The following is a 14,486-nucleotide window of genomic DNA, read 5'->3' on the forward strand; positions in this document are numbered from 1 at the left end:
CTTTGCAGGTTCCACGAACAAAAGCGAAATCCGAGAGTGCAGGGGCGCACCCACGTGGCATACTCATAGTTGTCAGCCATGTTGGGTGCCCCCTGGCAAAGGGAAACCTGGAGTGCAGTGGCCCAGCTTCATGATGAGAACGTGATCATTTTGTACGGCCCCCGAACAAAGGAAAATCCAGGAGTGCAGGGGAGCGTCCACCAGGTAAGTATGATTGATCCTTAGAGGTGGCATCCTGTAAGGGTACGAGTTTGGAGGCTTTATTAACGACGCCCCTGCCGTTCCCGCTGGCTCGGTACTCCACAAGCCCAGTACTGGTGGCAGCCCAGAGGGTATGGGGGCAATGGAGACAGCACATGCGATTGGAGGGGGCGTCAGTGAAGTCACCGATCGAATTGACGGACTTAGTAAAAGTGTCCGAAAGCTCGCCTTGGGACGTTGTACAAGAGTTTCACCCATGAAGTGAATCCTGTCCCTAGTCCAAACCGCTCCAGCACCTTGATGAGGTACTGCCATTCATAGTGACTATGTCATGGGCTCCCGACCAGCGACTCCCCCAGGCCTGTGCTACGCGGCCGCCCATAGTGTCATAGTGACTTGGAGTTTGAATTTTGAGTAGCTAGCGCCTCGGATTGTGAGTGTCGCGGCGGTGCGTCCCTGGATCGGGACCGAATGGGAGCCTGAAGCGAGTGAGATAGTTTGCCGCACGGGGAAAACGGGGAGCGAACAGCGTCTTACCAGGTCTGGATGTATGAAGCTCTCAGTGCTCCCGGAGTCGAAGAGGCATGGCGTTTTGTACCCGTTGATTTGGACCTCTGCCATCGAATTTCGCAGATGCTTCGGTCCAGAGTGACTGCGCTGAGTTGCGGGTGGTCGGCGGCTCGATCAGCTGTGCTGGAGTGGCCCCGTGATGACTGCCCTCTGAGTTCATAGTCGTACTCTTCCGATGAGTTGTCCAAGCGTGGAGATGCAAGTCAGACCTGTGGATCGCACGTGGCGGGCGGAGAGGAAGGTGGCGTTCAAGATGGCGGCCCCCATGAGTCGCACGTGGCCGGCCGCGTGGTGGAGGTTTTCCAAGATGGCGGCCCCCATGGATCGCACGTGGTGGGAGGGGGCGGAGTCGGGGCATAGGCCGCAGCGTTTCGGGCCCCGCGGGCCTGCAGGTGTGGGGAGCGATTACTTCGTGCCGCTGGGGAGTTGGAAGCTGGGGCCCTTTTAGCGAGGCACACTCTTGCGTAGTGGCCTTTCCGCTCGCAGCTGCTGCAGGTCGCCTTGCGGGCCGGGCAGTGCTGCCGCGGGTGCTGATTCTGGCCGCAGAAATGGCAGGCTGGAGCAGTATAGTGGCTGGCTGGAGCAGCATAGTGGCTGGCTGGGGCAGCATGGTGGCTGGGCGGCCGCGTAGCACAGGCCTGGGCGAGTCGCTGGTCGGGGGCCCATGATTGGGTCGCAGGGTCCGCGGGGAACGAGTTAAGGCTGCAGAAGGAGACCTCCATCGTGGTCGCCTTAAAAATTCGGCGAGTGATTCTGTAGGCCGCTGGCGGCGAGTCGTGAACACATGGTGCGCGTAAACTTTGTTAATGGGCCTTACATATATCTTATCGAGTACCACTAGCGCTGAAGTATATGAACCAGCCGAGTTTAGTTGCGTAGAGATTCTGTGGCTCACCCTCGCGTGCAGTAGACTTAACTTCTGTTCCTCTGTCGTTTCGGCTGAGCTCACTTCTGCCAGGTAGGCCTTAAAGCACTGCAGCCAGTGGGAGATTTCTTTAGCCTCTGCATCCTGCGGGTCGAGTTCCAGGCGTCCAGGCTTGAGGGCTGATTCCATGATCGATCTTTACTGCTCTTAAGTAGATTCAATTGATGGAACCATCAATTCACCAGACACGTGTTTCCGATATGAATATAGGCTTTAATCTACTTACTACAGAGCCAGCCTGTTACCGTTGATGAACTCTCGGTGAACTGCAGGCTGACTCTGGACAAGGGTATTTATACAACAGCACAAGGGGGAGGAGTCGTGGGCGGAGCCAAGGGTGGAGCCCTGTACAAGCTCCTGAGCATTCCCAGAGCTACTCCCCCTAGTGGTCGGATAACGCTACTGCGCTTACAAAGATACAGTGTGAATTACCATGTTACATTCACCACACCTATGGCGTATGATATTTTATGGCAGAAGATGTTATCGGACAGTAGGTCCGGGTCCAACCTCCACATGGGGTGCTGGGCACGGCTGGTCTCCAACCTCACATTCATGTACTGTGTGGCTTGGTCGGAGATAAATATCGCTGAATATTCCGCTCTTACTGTTCCTGGAAGCACCACTTTCCCCACTGTAAAGAGGTCTATTCTCGATCCTGCAGATTCAATCATACTTCCTTCTTAGAAAATATTTGTAATTTTCACAGTTTGAACACATTAACATTTCTTAAACAACTGAGTGGGCCGGCACACGCAAAAAAAATAAAAATAACATCCTCTACTACCGCTGCCCTATTTCCTAATTACCTGTATACGAAGTTCCCTGTCCTTGTCTTACACTACCATGCCTCCCATTTTCCACCCCCCCCCCTTTTCCCCTCCCCCCGCGCCTTGCTGCTGACGTTCAATTTTCCTTGAAGGAGTCGAACGGCTGCCATCTCCGTGCAAACTCCTGATTTGAACCTCTCAAGGCGAACTTAATCTTTTCCAGCCTGAGATACCATGCTATGTCGCTGACCCACACTCCTGACTTTGGAGGCTCAGAGTCCCTCCATCCCAGCAAAATCAGTCTCCGGGCCACCAGGGAGGAGAAGGCCAGAACATCGGCCTCCCTCCCCATACTATTGTATTGTATTCTAGCCCTCTCAACATGAATGCTAACATTGCATTTGCCTTCCTAACTGCAGACTGAGCCTGCGCACTAACCTTAAAAGAATCGTGGACTCTCAGGTCCCTTTGTGCTTCTGATTTCCTAAACATCTCCCCATTTAGAAATTAGTTTATGCCTCCATTTCTCCTTCCAAAGTGCATAACCTCACACTTTTCCACATCGTATTCCATCTGCCACTTCATTGCCTGTCCAAGTTCTTCTGCAGCCCGCCTGCTTCCTCAATACTACCTGCCCCTCTACAGATCTTTGTGTCATCTGCAAACGTAGCAACAGTGCCTTCAGTTCCTTCTTCCAGATCATTAATTTTTTTTTTTACAAACATTTTAACGAGGCATTTATGGTTTTATAACAATAAAAGATACAAATACAAATGTAAACATAGTTCACTACGTAACGCAACCCTCCATCTCCCGCTGGTACTACTGGCGGGGTGTCCGGTAATGGCAGCCTGCTTAGTGCATCGGCGTTTGCCACCCAGGTTCCCGGCTGATGCTCCAGTTGATACTGGCACGCCGCCAGTTTTAGGGCCCAGCGTTGGATCCGGGCCGAAGCTATTGGTGGCACCGCTTTGTCTTCTTTAAGCAAACCCAGCAATTGCTTGTGTTCTGTGCTTATAGTGAATTTCCGACCGTACAAGTACTGGCGAAATTTCTTCACCGCGAAGATTACAGCCAGTCCTTCCTTTTCAATTTGGGCGTACTTTTGTTCTGCTGCTGCTGACGTCCTGGAAGCAAACACTATAGGCCATTCCTGTCTGTTTTGCCCTGTGTGTGCCAGAACTGCACCAACGGCATATGGAGACGCGTCAAGCTGCAATGCTTGTTTGCAATCCAGCTCGGCCTCTGCTAACAGACATTTATGTATTGCTAAATTATTTATTCCGCACACTAACCGGTCGCGGAGCATCTCATTTAGCGCCAGGCTAAATTCGCAAGCCTCTGCTAATCGCCTTAATCTTGTTAAAAGGTTTGCAACTGACTCCCCAGTGTCTCTGAATGCTGAGTAAAACCAGTACCTTCACAGGATCAGAGGTGGTTTAGGGTCATAGTACTCTTTTACTAGGTCCGTCAATTCCTGGAAAGTTTTTGTTTCCGGTGCCTCTGGAAAAGTGAGACTGCTCATAATGGCAAAAGCTGCTGGCCCACACGTGGTTAGCAGAATGACCCGTTGCTTTTCATCCTGAATTATTATTATTTTAAAAATAAATTTAGAGTAGCCAATTATTTTTCTTTTCTAATTAAGGGGAAATTTAGTGTGGCCAATCCACCTAACCAACACATCTTTGGGTTGTGGGTGTGAAACCCACGCAGACATGGTGAAAATGTACAAACTCCACACAGACAGTGACCCAGGGCCGGGATTTGAACCCGGTTCCTCAGTGCCGCAGTCCCAGTGATGAACACTGTACCACATGCCACGCCTTCATCCGGAATTACATCATTTGCTCCAAAAAAGTATTTCATCTGCTCTACATATAGTGCAGAGGATCTGACACTCCCTGTTATATACAGAGAAAGGGGTTCCCTGATTGGGCCACTAATGAGGGAACTCTAATTCTAATTGGCCAATCTCAAAAGTCTGGCCTAAGTCATTACACTTTTCCAAAATCCGGACATTACCGTGGGGCATGTCGAGTGCCACACTTTTGGCACAAGATGGCGGTGGCTCCTGTCGGCCACTTAAAATGGCCACCCGCACTGAGACCACTACCATTCATTTTTTTCTTCTTTTTTAAAAAATAAATTTAGATTATCCAATTATTTTTTCCAATTAAGGGAGCAATTTAGTGTGGCCAATCCACCTACTCTGCACATTTTTGGGTTGTGGGGGCGAAACCCACGCAGGCATGGGGAGAATGTGCAAACTCCACACGAACAGTGACCCAAGCCGGGCTCGAACCTGGGACCCTCAGCGCCGTGAGGCAGCTGTGCTAACCACTAGGCCACCGTGCTGCCCCACCATTCATGACGTGCGTCACAGGACTAATGGCACTGGCTTCTTTTTCTAAGTTGGTGTCAAAATCTTTTGAGCAGAGGGCGCCTACTTTCTGTGCGGCTACCTCACTCGCCTGGCACATTTTCACCACCTTTTCCAGCACCAAATCTTCTTCCCGCAATGATATCGCCTGAAGCTCATCATTAGCTGTACCAAAGACAATTTGGTCAGGGATTAACAAAGATTTCAGATCGCTGAAGTTGCATGACTGGGCCTTCAGCCTCAAGTCCGTGACAAAACTGTCAAATGATTCCACAGGTCTTTGGGTACACATACAGAACATATAGTGCTTAAATGTTTCATTTTTCTTCTGGAAACAATGTTTATCAAAGTGCTTCATCACTTCATCAAATTTCTTATGATCTTCCTCATTATCAAACTCAAACAGGTTATACAGTTTGAGCACTTGTGGACCTGCTACCGTTAGCAGCAAAGCAATTCGCCTTTCATCAGCCTGGGCCTGTAGGCCCAGGGCCAAAACATAAAGTTCGAACTGCTGTTTGAACATCCACAAGTTCACATCTACGTTACCGGACACCTGAAGTTGGTGGGGGGCCCTCAGTCCATCCATCTCGAGCTTCAGCATTTTCTTGCGCGTTGGGCCGCCTCAGGCTGCAGTTCACCAGACCGGTCTTTCAGCCGAATGCCTAACGTTGTCACTGCCGTCGCTATCTTTAAATCTTCAGCACTCGTGGTATCATGTTTTATTTGGCCTTTTAAACCTTACGAAGGAATCCACCAAACATCTCGATTTATCCAAACCAGGATCTTTTATTGAGTCTTGTGTGGTAAAATAGCAATCTGTTACAGAGCATGATCATGGAGTCTGCTTATTACTCCTCTGGAATCTGCACCCAGCACTGACTATTCACTTGCATGTCTTATTACCCTCTTCTGAAGATGGCTGGATGTGTCTCCCCTTATATGGGAGTAACTGGACACATGACCTTGGTCTCGAGCCCGCATGGGGTGTCTGCAACGCCACCTGCTGGTTGGAGGTCGCACACCATCCATCTATGATATAGCTGATAGACATATCACCACAGCGTCCACTCCCCAGATGGGACATTATTACATTCAGCAGGCATTTGATGTTCGTTGTTAGCTGACTGCCCTTGACAAACGTGGTCTGATCTTCCACGATCACTTCTGGCAGGCATCCCTCCAGGTGCCTAGTCAGTGCTTTCGCCAAGACCTTTGCATCAGTGTTTCAGAGAGAGATGGGTCTGTATGCTCCACACTCTTGTTAGGTCTTTGTCCTTTTTGGGATCAATGACATCGAGGCCTGGGCCAGCGTTGGCAGTAAGGCCTCTTTTGACAATGAGTCGTTGAACATCTTCTGCCAGTGCAGGGCCAGCATGCTGCACATTTTTGTAAAAGTCTACTGGCACCCATCCAGTCCCAGCACTCTACCTGACTGCAATGGAATTAATACAATCCACTATTTTGCCCAGATCCAGCAGTGCTTCCAGCCCTTGTTTCCTGTCCTCTCCTACCACCGGTATATCCATTCTGTCGAGGAACTGTTGCATCACCAAGTCCTCCTCCAGGGGTTTGGAGGTGTATAGCCCTCAGTAAAAGTTTGGAAGGGTCAAGTTTACCTTGTTTGGATCTGCTACTGTCCCTAACTTACGCTATCTCCTTTATGGTTGCTTGCTTTCTCAACTGGTGTCCCAGCAGGCGGCTTGTCTCCATGATCGTAGAAGGTCCCTGATCGAACTCAGATCAATTGATTGGTAATGACCCTGGGACCGCCCAAAAGGGCGTAAATCCAGGAAGGTTAAAAGGTGCTGCAACACCTCAGAAACTCTCTGATCTTCACCAGCCACCATGAGGTGGACTATCACACCACCAGTAGAAGAAAGACCAGAGCATCAGACCAGACCAAGTACCAAGCATCGAGGACGACAGAAACAAGATCACGGATAAAGCTTGATCACAATATCTGCTTGAGTACTTGTCAGTCACTCAAAGTTAAATAAAGTTTGGTCTTGCACTTTAGCATTCTGTAGTCTAACTTAAATTGATAAGTGTGATTGATTGATGCTAACATTGTGTGCATATGAATAAAGACTATTGATGTAAAATGAAGTTGACTTGCAGTCATTTGTCCACCGTATACGAGTTAAAGACACACTGTGCGCAACACTCCACACGGACAGTGACCTGGAGCCAGGATCGAACCCGGGTCCTCACCATTGTGAGGCAGCAGTACTAACCATTGTGCCACCCACCTGTTCAATTCATCTGCCATCTCCTTATTTCCATTATTAATTCCCCAGACTCACTTTCTATAGGACCAGTGCACACTTTGTTAACTCTTCTGTCTTTTTAAGGTACCTGCCCCCCCCCCCCACTCCATGTATAACCTACCCACTGCTCCCTTACCAGAATGCTCCACCAACCTCCAGGGACCCCCTAAAAAGGGAGGACCCCCCCCAGGGACCTCAAGCTAGAGGGATCCCCCACAGAGATCCCCTAACTAAATTAACTCCCCACAAGGAACCCCTAACTGAAGGGACCCCCCTACAGAGACCACCTAACAGAGATTCCCTAACTAATAGAACCTCCCACCCACAAACCGCACTCCCCCTCAGAAAAGAGACCCCTATCTGGAAGCTAGAGAGCAGTCCAGGAAGGGGCAGTGATACAAAGTAAAGTTGTAACACTAACCTGGAAGCACCACGTGTCCATTCCTGGAAAGACAACGGGCGAGATTCTGCGCAAATGCGGAGAATCGTAAAGGCTGCCGTGGGACAAGCCATGACCCACGGCAGCCTTCACGCCCACTTCCGGGGCCGATTCTCCCCCTGGGCGGGGCTAGGAGCGCGGCCCCGTGCGTCACGGTGGCGCGGTCTTGATGACGGTCGTCAAGGCTGCACGTCAAGCGTCACGCCGGCTGACGCGGCCAATGACGTCAGCTGCGCATGCGCAGGTTGGACAACGCCAACCCGTGCATGCGCAGTTGGCGTCTTTTCCCTCAGCCGCCCCGCAAGAAGTGGCGGCTTGATCTTGCGGGGCGGCGGAAGGAAAAGATTTCATCCATTACAGACGCACGGCCCGCGATCGGTGCCCACCGATCGCGGGCCTATGCCCCCCTTGGCACGGCCGTGGTACTGCCGTGCCAATCGGGCCCCTAGGTGCCCCAAACGGGCATCTGGCGCCCGTTTCACGACGGCAGCGAGCAGGTGTGTTTGCTGCTGTGTTGAAACGGGCGTGAAGGCCCGGCCGCTCGGCCCATTGGCCTCGGAGAATCGCCGCTCGCCGTAAAAAAACGGCGAGTGCCGATTCGTGGCGTGGGGGGGGGGGGGGGGGGGGGGGGGGGGGGGGGGAATAGCGGGAGGGTGTGAAAAAAGTCGGGAGGCCCTCCCGCTATTCTCCCACCCGGCGTGGGGGGCGGAGAATTGCGCCCGAACTGTGACCGGTATTTAAACCCTTCAGATCCATTTGCTGCAAGCCATTCATTCACAGAATCACAGGAAAATACAGTGCAGAAAAGACCGCATGAAAGGCTCTTGATCTGCCAATCCTAATCCCATTTGCCAGTACTTGGCCCATTGCCTCGAACGTTAAGTGGTGCTGAAGCAACCCGCCTCTACCACCCTCCCACCCTCTGGGTAAAAAGGTTTTTCCTCAAATCCCCCCAAACCTTCCGCCCTTATCTTGAACTTGTGACCCCTCGTAACCGACCCTTCAATTAAAGGGAATAGGTGTTCCCTACCCACCCTGTCCATGCCCCTCATAATCTTGTACACCTCGATCCCTCAATCCTGGACATGCCCAAAACATGATTTATCAAATTCATCAATGCCACCCCCTCCTCCAGAAAAGCCTGTCGCACCCACTTCTCTGTCCACACAAAGCCCAAGATCAACCCATTAACTTTTCTGAAAAACGAACAGAAACCTAGACAGCACAGTCATTTTAATTGTCTGCACCCGCCCTGCCAGCGATAATGGAAAAACATCCCACCTCCTAAGATCCACCTTCATCAATCAAGCCAAGTTCAACCTATATAGCTGGGCCCAGCTCCGTGCCACATGGATACCAAGGTATCTAAATCTTGTCCCCACCACCCTAAACGGCAACCCCTGTAACCTCCTTTCCTGCCCCCTTGCATTGATCGGGAACACCTCACCCTTTCCCATATTCAAGTTATACTCTGAACACCCCCAGATCCCATGATCCACCCCACTGCAGTCTAACGGGTCCAAAATATATAATAACAGATTATCTGTATACAACAAAACCTTATGCGCGATACCCCCCCCCCCCCCACCCCGTTCAATCCCTCGACTCCCTATGCGCCATTGCCAGTGGCTCTATCGCCAAGGTGAAAAGCAACGGGAAGAGCAGATATCCATGTCTCGTCACCCTGTGTAACCCAAAATACCTCAAATTGACTCAGGTCGTCTGCATACTCGCCACCGGCAATTTATACAGCAACTGGACCCAATCCACAAACCCCTGTTCCATTCCGAACCTCCCCAACACCTCGAATAAGAACGCCCACTCCACTCGATCAAAAGCCTTCTCCGCATCCATCGCAACCATTACCTCAACCTCCTGGCCTCCCATCATAACCATGTTCAGTAACTTCTGGACATTGGCCGACAACTGCCTTCCTTTTACAAAATCAACCCCGGCATGCAGTCCTCAATCCACGCTGCAAGCACCTTCACCAATACTTGGCATCGACATTCATATCTGGCAGTATGACCCACACTGCACCGGGTCCTTGTCCTCTTTAAGAATCAGGGATATAGAAGCCTGCGACAACGTAGGGGGCAGTTTGCCAATCTCCCTCGCCTCATTGTGGAGTTTGCACTTTCTCCCAGTGTCTGTGTGCGTTTCCTCCAGGTGCTCCAGTTTCTTCCCACAGTCCAAAGATGTGCAGGTTAGGTGGATTTGCCATGCTATATTGCCCCTTCGTGTCCAAAAGGTTAAGTAGGGTTACTGAGTTACAGAATAAGGTGGAGACATGGGCTTAAGTCGGGCGCTCTTTCCAAGGGCCGGTGGAGACCCAATGGGTTGAATGGTCTCCTTCTGCACTGTAGGACTACACTGATTCATAATTCTATGACACCGCTAACCATCATGTACTGTCCCCCTGGGTCCGTCACCGTGTTTGTCACTGTAAAGGCTATCCTCTTGCCAACCAATATGGTCACCCACCTTTCTGTCGAAGCACGACTGATAAGTCTGTCCTTTCCAGTTTTTCCTCACCCGCAGTCGGTCCTTCTCCCTCAGGTGTATCTCTTGGAGGAAGACTACATCAATATTCGGCTTTTTAGATGGGTGAAGGCTCTGGATCTTTTCATCGGGCCACTAAGTCCCCATACACTCCAGATGACTATTCTGATGGGAGGTTTCTGTCCCCCCCCACTCCTGTGGAGCCAGCCATACGTACCTCGTGGTTGTGCCCCGCATGCCAGGTTTCCCTTTGTCCTTAGGCCATCCAAGATGGCTGCCATTACCTTCTTTTTTAAAATAAATTTAGAATACCCAATGATTTTTTCCAATTAAGGGGCAATTTAGAGTGGCCAATCTACTTATCCTGCACATATTTGGGTTGTGGGGGTGAAACCCACGCAGACACGGGGAGAATGTGCAAACTCCACACGGACAGTGACCCAGGGCCGGGTTTCGAACCCGGGTCCCCAGCGCCATAGGCAGCAATGTTAACCACTGTGCCACTTACCTTCCTTTTTTGCAGCTGTCTCCATGTGCGACTTGTTGTAACCAGCATTCTACCCTCCTCCCCATCCCCTCCAATAATCCCTGCCCTTGCCGCCACCTCTTCCCTTTCCCATACCCCTAATGCCTTCCCTTTATCTGTCCCCCCTTGCCCCTCACCCCCCCCAGATGGTTGTCCCCCCCACCCCAGCTTTCTGCCAAACTCTCCCTCCCTTTCAGGAGATGCGCTATGCTCCCCTCTTTTTACTCCTGTACACTTGCCTGCCCACCAGTGTGGTGGCCCCCCCTCGGAAGCAGCTCTTTTCGTGATCAGTCCATTTGGTTTCTCCCTCGCTCCTTTCTGATTACCTTTGCCCTCCCCCCTCAAATCATGTCGGTTTTAAGGGAACATAAAGAAACTAATGGTTAAAAGTTCATAAAATGTCCCTTATTGTTGCCTTCCGACTGCGTTCTCTCGGATGAACTTGTTCACTTCCTCTGGCGTGTTTAAATTCTGGGCATAGTAGCACTCTGGGCGGCATGGTACAAAGTGGTTAGCACAGTTGCTGCACAGTGTCAGGGTCCAAAGTTCGATTCCCGGCTTGGGTCACTGTCTGTGCGGAGTCTGCATGTTCTCCCCGTGTCTGCATGGGTTTCCTCCAGGTGCTCTGGTTTCCTCCCACAAGTCCTGAAAGACGTGCTGGTAGGTGAATTGGGCATTCTGAATTCACCCTCAGTGTACCCGAACATGCTCCGGAGTGTGGCGACTAGGGGATTTTCACAATAACTTCATTGCAGTGTTAATGTAAGCCTACTTATGACAATAAAGATTATTATTATTTACTCTTGAACGTGACCCATAGTCTCACCGAGTACAAATCATTCCAAACCGCAGCTTGCTTTTAAATGCTTTGGCCCCGTTAAACTCTGCCCGGTGCTTGGCCTTGTCGGCGCCAATGTCCTGATAGATGTGGATTGTTTATCCTTCCCAACTACATGACCACATGCTTCTCACCCAGTTAAGCACCCGCTCTTTATCTTGAAACCTGTGCAGTTTCACGATTATCATCCTTGGTGGATCTCCTGGCTTGACCTTTTGCCTGAGCAACCTGTGGGCCCAGTCCACCTCTGGTGGTTTGGTGAAGCCTTCCTCTCTGACTAGTTTCCTGAGCATCCTAGTGACATATTCTGTTGAGTTCTTGTTCTCTGGCAGCCCGCCAATTCTGAGGTTCTGCCGACTGGACCTATTCCCCTGATCATCGACATTCCCCTCTGAAGCTTTCTGGATGTTACCAATCTTGCTACTTCGGCTTCGAGCAAAGCGATCTGCTCACCCTGGTCAGTGGCTGCCTTTTCTAGGTCACGCACCGTCACGTCCTGGGTCTCCAGTCTCCGCTGTTTTTTCTATCACCTCCTTCATGGGTGCCAGTGCGGTTTCTACAGCCGACCTCAGGGACGACATAAGGTCCTCTTTTATTGAGTCCCTGTGTTTCTGGAGCTCCAGTGAGAGAAGCTCTATCAACAGTTACAATGATGGGTGAGCCGGCGTTTGTGTTGACAACCCTGCTCAGTCCGCCATGTTCTGCTCTGCTACAGCCCTCGTGACTCCTCGTTCTGAAGTTGGGGTCTTCTTTTCTCGGCTTTTACTGTTTTTCCGGCTCTGCAGCTGGTTTGACGGCATTTCAGTCAGTTGGTTGTTAGTTTGGGGTGAGGATGGGGGGGTTTTTGGTGCGTTTTTGCCTCCGTTGGTGGGTTAAAAGAGCCTTTCCCAAGAGAGCCATCTTTCATGTGACCGCTCAGCTTATGACTGCCACTGGAAGTCCCTGATCAAAATTTGTATTGAAAAATGTTATCCAGTTCTAAACCAGTAATTTCCTCAAATGAGTATCACCTGAAAGGAAGCTGTTTTGTAAATAGGGAAATCTGATACAATTGTGTTTAAATCGTACCCATGAGGAAAGTACAAAATTATGAAGGACATAGGTCGGGTAGATCGGGCGAAACGTTTTCCCCTTTGGGAAAACAACCAGGGGGCATAGATTTGAGGTAAGGGGTAGGAGATTAAGAGTGGATTTGAGGCAAAATGTTTTCACCCAGAGGGTGGTGGGAATCAGGATCTCACCGCCTGAAGGCGTGATAGAGATGGAACCGTCACAATATTTGAGAGGCATTCAGATGAGCACTTGAAAACACCACAGCATACAAGGTGATGGATTAGGTGCTGGAAAATAGGATTAGAATGGATAGGTACTTGATGAGCGGCGCAGATACGATGGGCTGAAGGACCTCTTTCTGTGCTGTAAAATTCTATGGCCAGAATTCTCCAGCCTTTCGCTGGCGGTGGGATTCTCTTAATCCACTGGCAGTGCACCACCTTCCACAGGTTTCCCAGCGACATGGGGTATCCTTAATGGGAATTCCCATTGAGAGCAGTGGGAGTAGAGAATCCTGCCGCCAGTGAATGGCGCCCACTGAAAAACTAGCGGCTGGAGAATCCCGTCCTATGGCTCTAGGAGTGTGTACTCCATCTACATATTCACATCTGTTGCGAAATTTCAGCTAATTTCCAGCAGGACTTTCATTGCAGGTAGTTAAAATTACGTAAATTCAGACCAAAACTTACCTGCAGGGGTGTAAGTAACTTAAATTTCTTACTGGTTCTGTCGTCTGGTGACCCCCTTTCCCACCTCCATCCCTAGACACTAAACTTCATGATCCCTCGAAAAAAAACTTTAATATTGGAATAAAAGCCTGAACTAACCTTATAGAAACTCACACATTGGTCTTACAGCTGATCCTGCTGCTCTTCCTGGTCTCGTCACGCTTCGAGATGAATTTCTGAAATACTAAATACAATTTATGAACTGAATTTATCTTATTAAAGTCAAAATACAATCTGTTCTTTTTAAATCCGCACAAATCAAAAATATTTCTAACTAATTTCCTGTTTTAAAAACCATGAATTGGATTATTATTTTCTTCATTAATTTATCAAATGTACAATTTTCAACACAATTTATGTATTTTTACTTTGGGTTATTTACTTTATAACTAACCATTTAATTGAATAATACAAAGTAATTTTCGCCTCTGCTCTTATTTGCTTCTCTCAGATACGTTGAAGTATTCCTCTGAATTATTTCAGTTTTATTTCCAGCTGTAGCTCGGCTCACTTCTTTCAGCTCCAATCCCTCAGTATTTGACCTCAAAGGCTTGAATTGATTCAGAATTATTTTCTTCCTCTCACACACTCGGTTAATTGTCGCCTCCCGGCCTCAGTACTCCCTCCTGCAGCCTCTGTCGACGCCGCCTCCGTTATAGCACCGACCACCCCACCCTTTCTTCTCAAGCCCCGCTCCCCAACATGAGTGACTGAGATGAGTTTTGCCGCCGTTTTTCAAAGCCTTCGTGCTGCACCTCACGCGCTCTCCACATGCCGGCTCTTGTGCGACTGCGCAACCGTTAGAGGCAGCGTTCCGATTGGTGGAATGCAGGGCACGTGTATCCTCCAGCTGGCACACGGAAGTCGGTTTAATTTAAATCAAGGGGGCATCGCCAGGCGATTGACAGATGCGCGAGACTGCACGAGGGGACGGAGGTGTCAGTGAGGCTGGGTGGAGGAGGCAAGTGGAAGGTGAGCTGTCTCCAACTGCAGCTTGTTTTCATTTTCCCTCCCCACATGTCTGCATTTCCTCTCTATCTCCTCAGCCACTTTCTTACCGATGCGGCGTACTGCCTTACTTTCACCCCCGCAAACTTGCCATTTTATGTGCACAAAGAAGCGCTTTGTGTTTTGCCTTTGAAACTCTCTTCCTCAAAAGGTGGTAAGAAGTCTTACAACACCAGGTTAAAGTCCAACATGTTTGTTTCAAACACTAGCTTTCGGAGCACTGCAGGTGAGTGCTCCGAAAGCTAGTGTTTGAAACAAACATGTTGGACTTTAACC

General features: G+C 49.9%; 1 long non-coding RNA gene across 2 annotated transcripts in view; it reads right to left on the reverse strand.

The window, feature by feature from the left end:
- LOC119977895 overlaps nucleotides 1-13,951 on the reverse strand; it is a 35,469-nt gene extending 21,518 nt beyond the window's left edge. Inside the window, exons 1-3 of one of the 2 annotated variants that reach the window (XR_005463313.1) lie at nucleotides 13,597-13,947; nucleotides 13,302-13,386; nucleotides 2,138-2,354 (exon numbers count right to left, since the gene is read on the reverse strand). This is a non-coding gene — a long non-coding RNA (uncharacterized LOC119977895). Of the gene's footprint in view, nucleotides 1-2,137; nucleotides 2,355-13,301; nucleotides 13,387-13,596 lie in introns of those variants that run through there. The other variant, XR_005463314.1, reaches the window with a different exon arrangement.
- Nucleotides 13,952-14,486: the final 535 nt, after the last annotated feature.

Source organism: Scyliorhinus canicula, chromosome 1 (assembly GCF_902713615.1).
Source record: "Scyliorhinus canicula chromosome 1, sScyCan1.1, whole genome shotgun sequence".
NCBI lineage: Eukaryota > Metazoa > Chordata > Chondrichthyes > Carcharhiniformes > Scyliorhinidae > Scyliorhinus > Scyliorhinus canicula.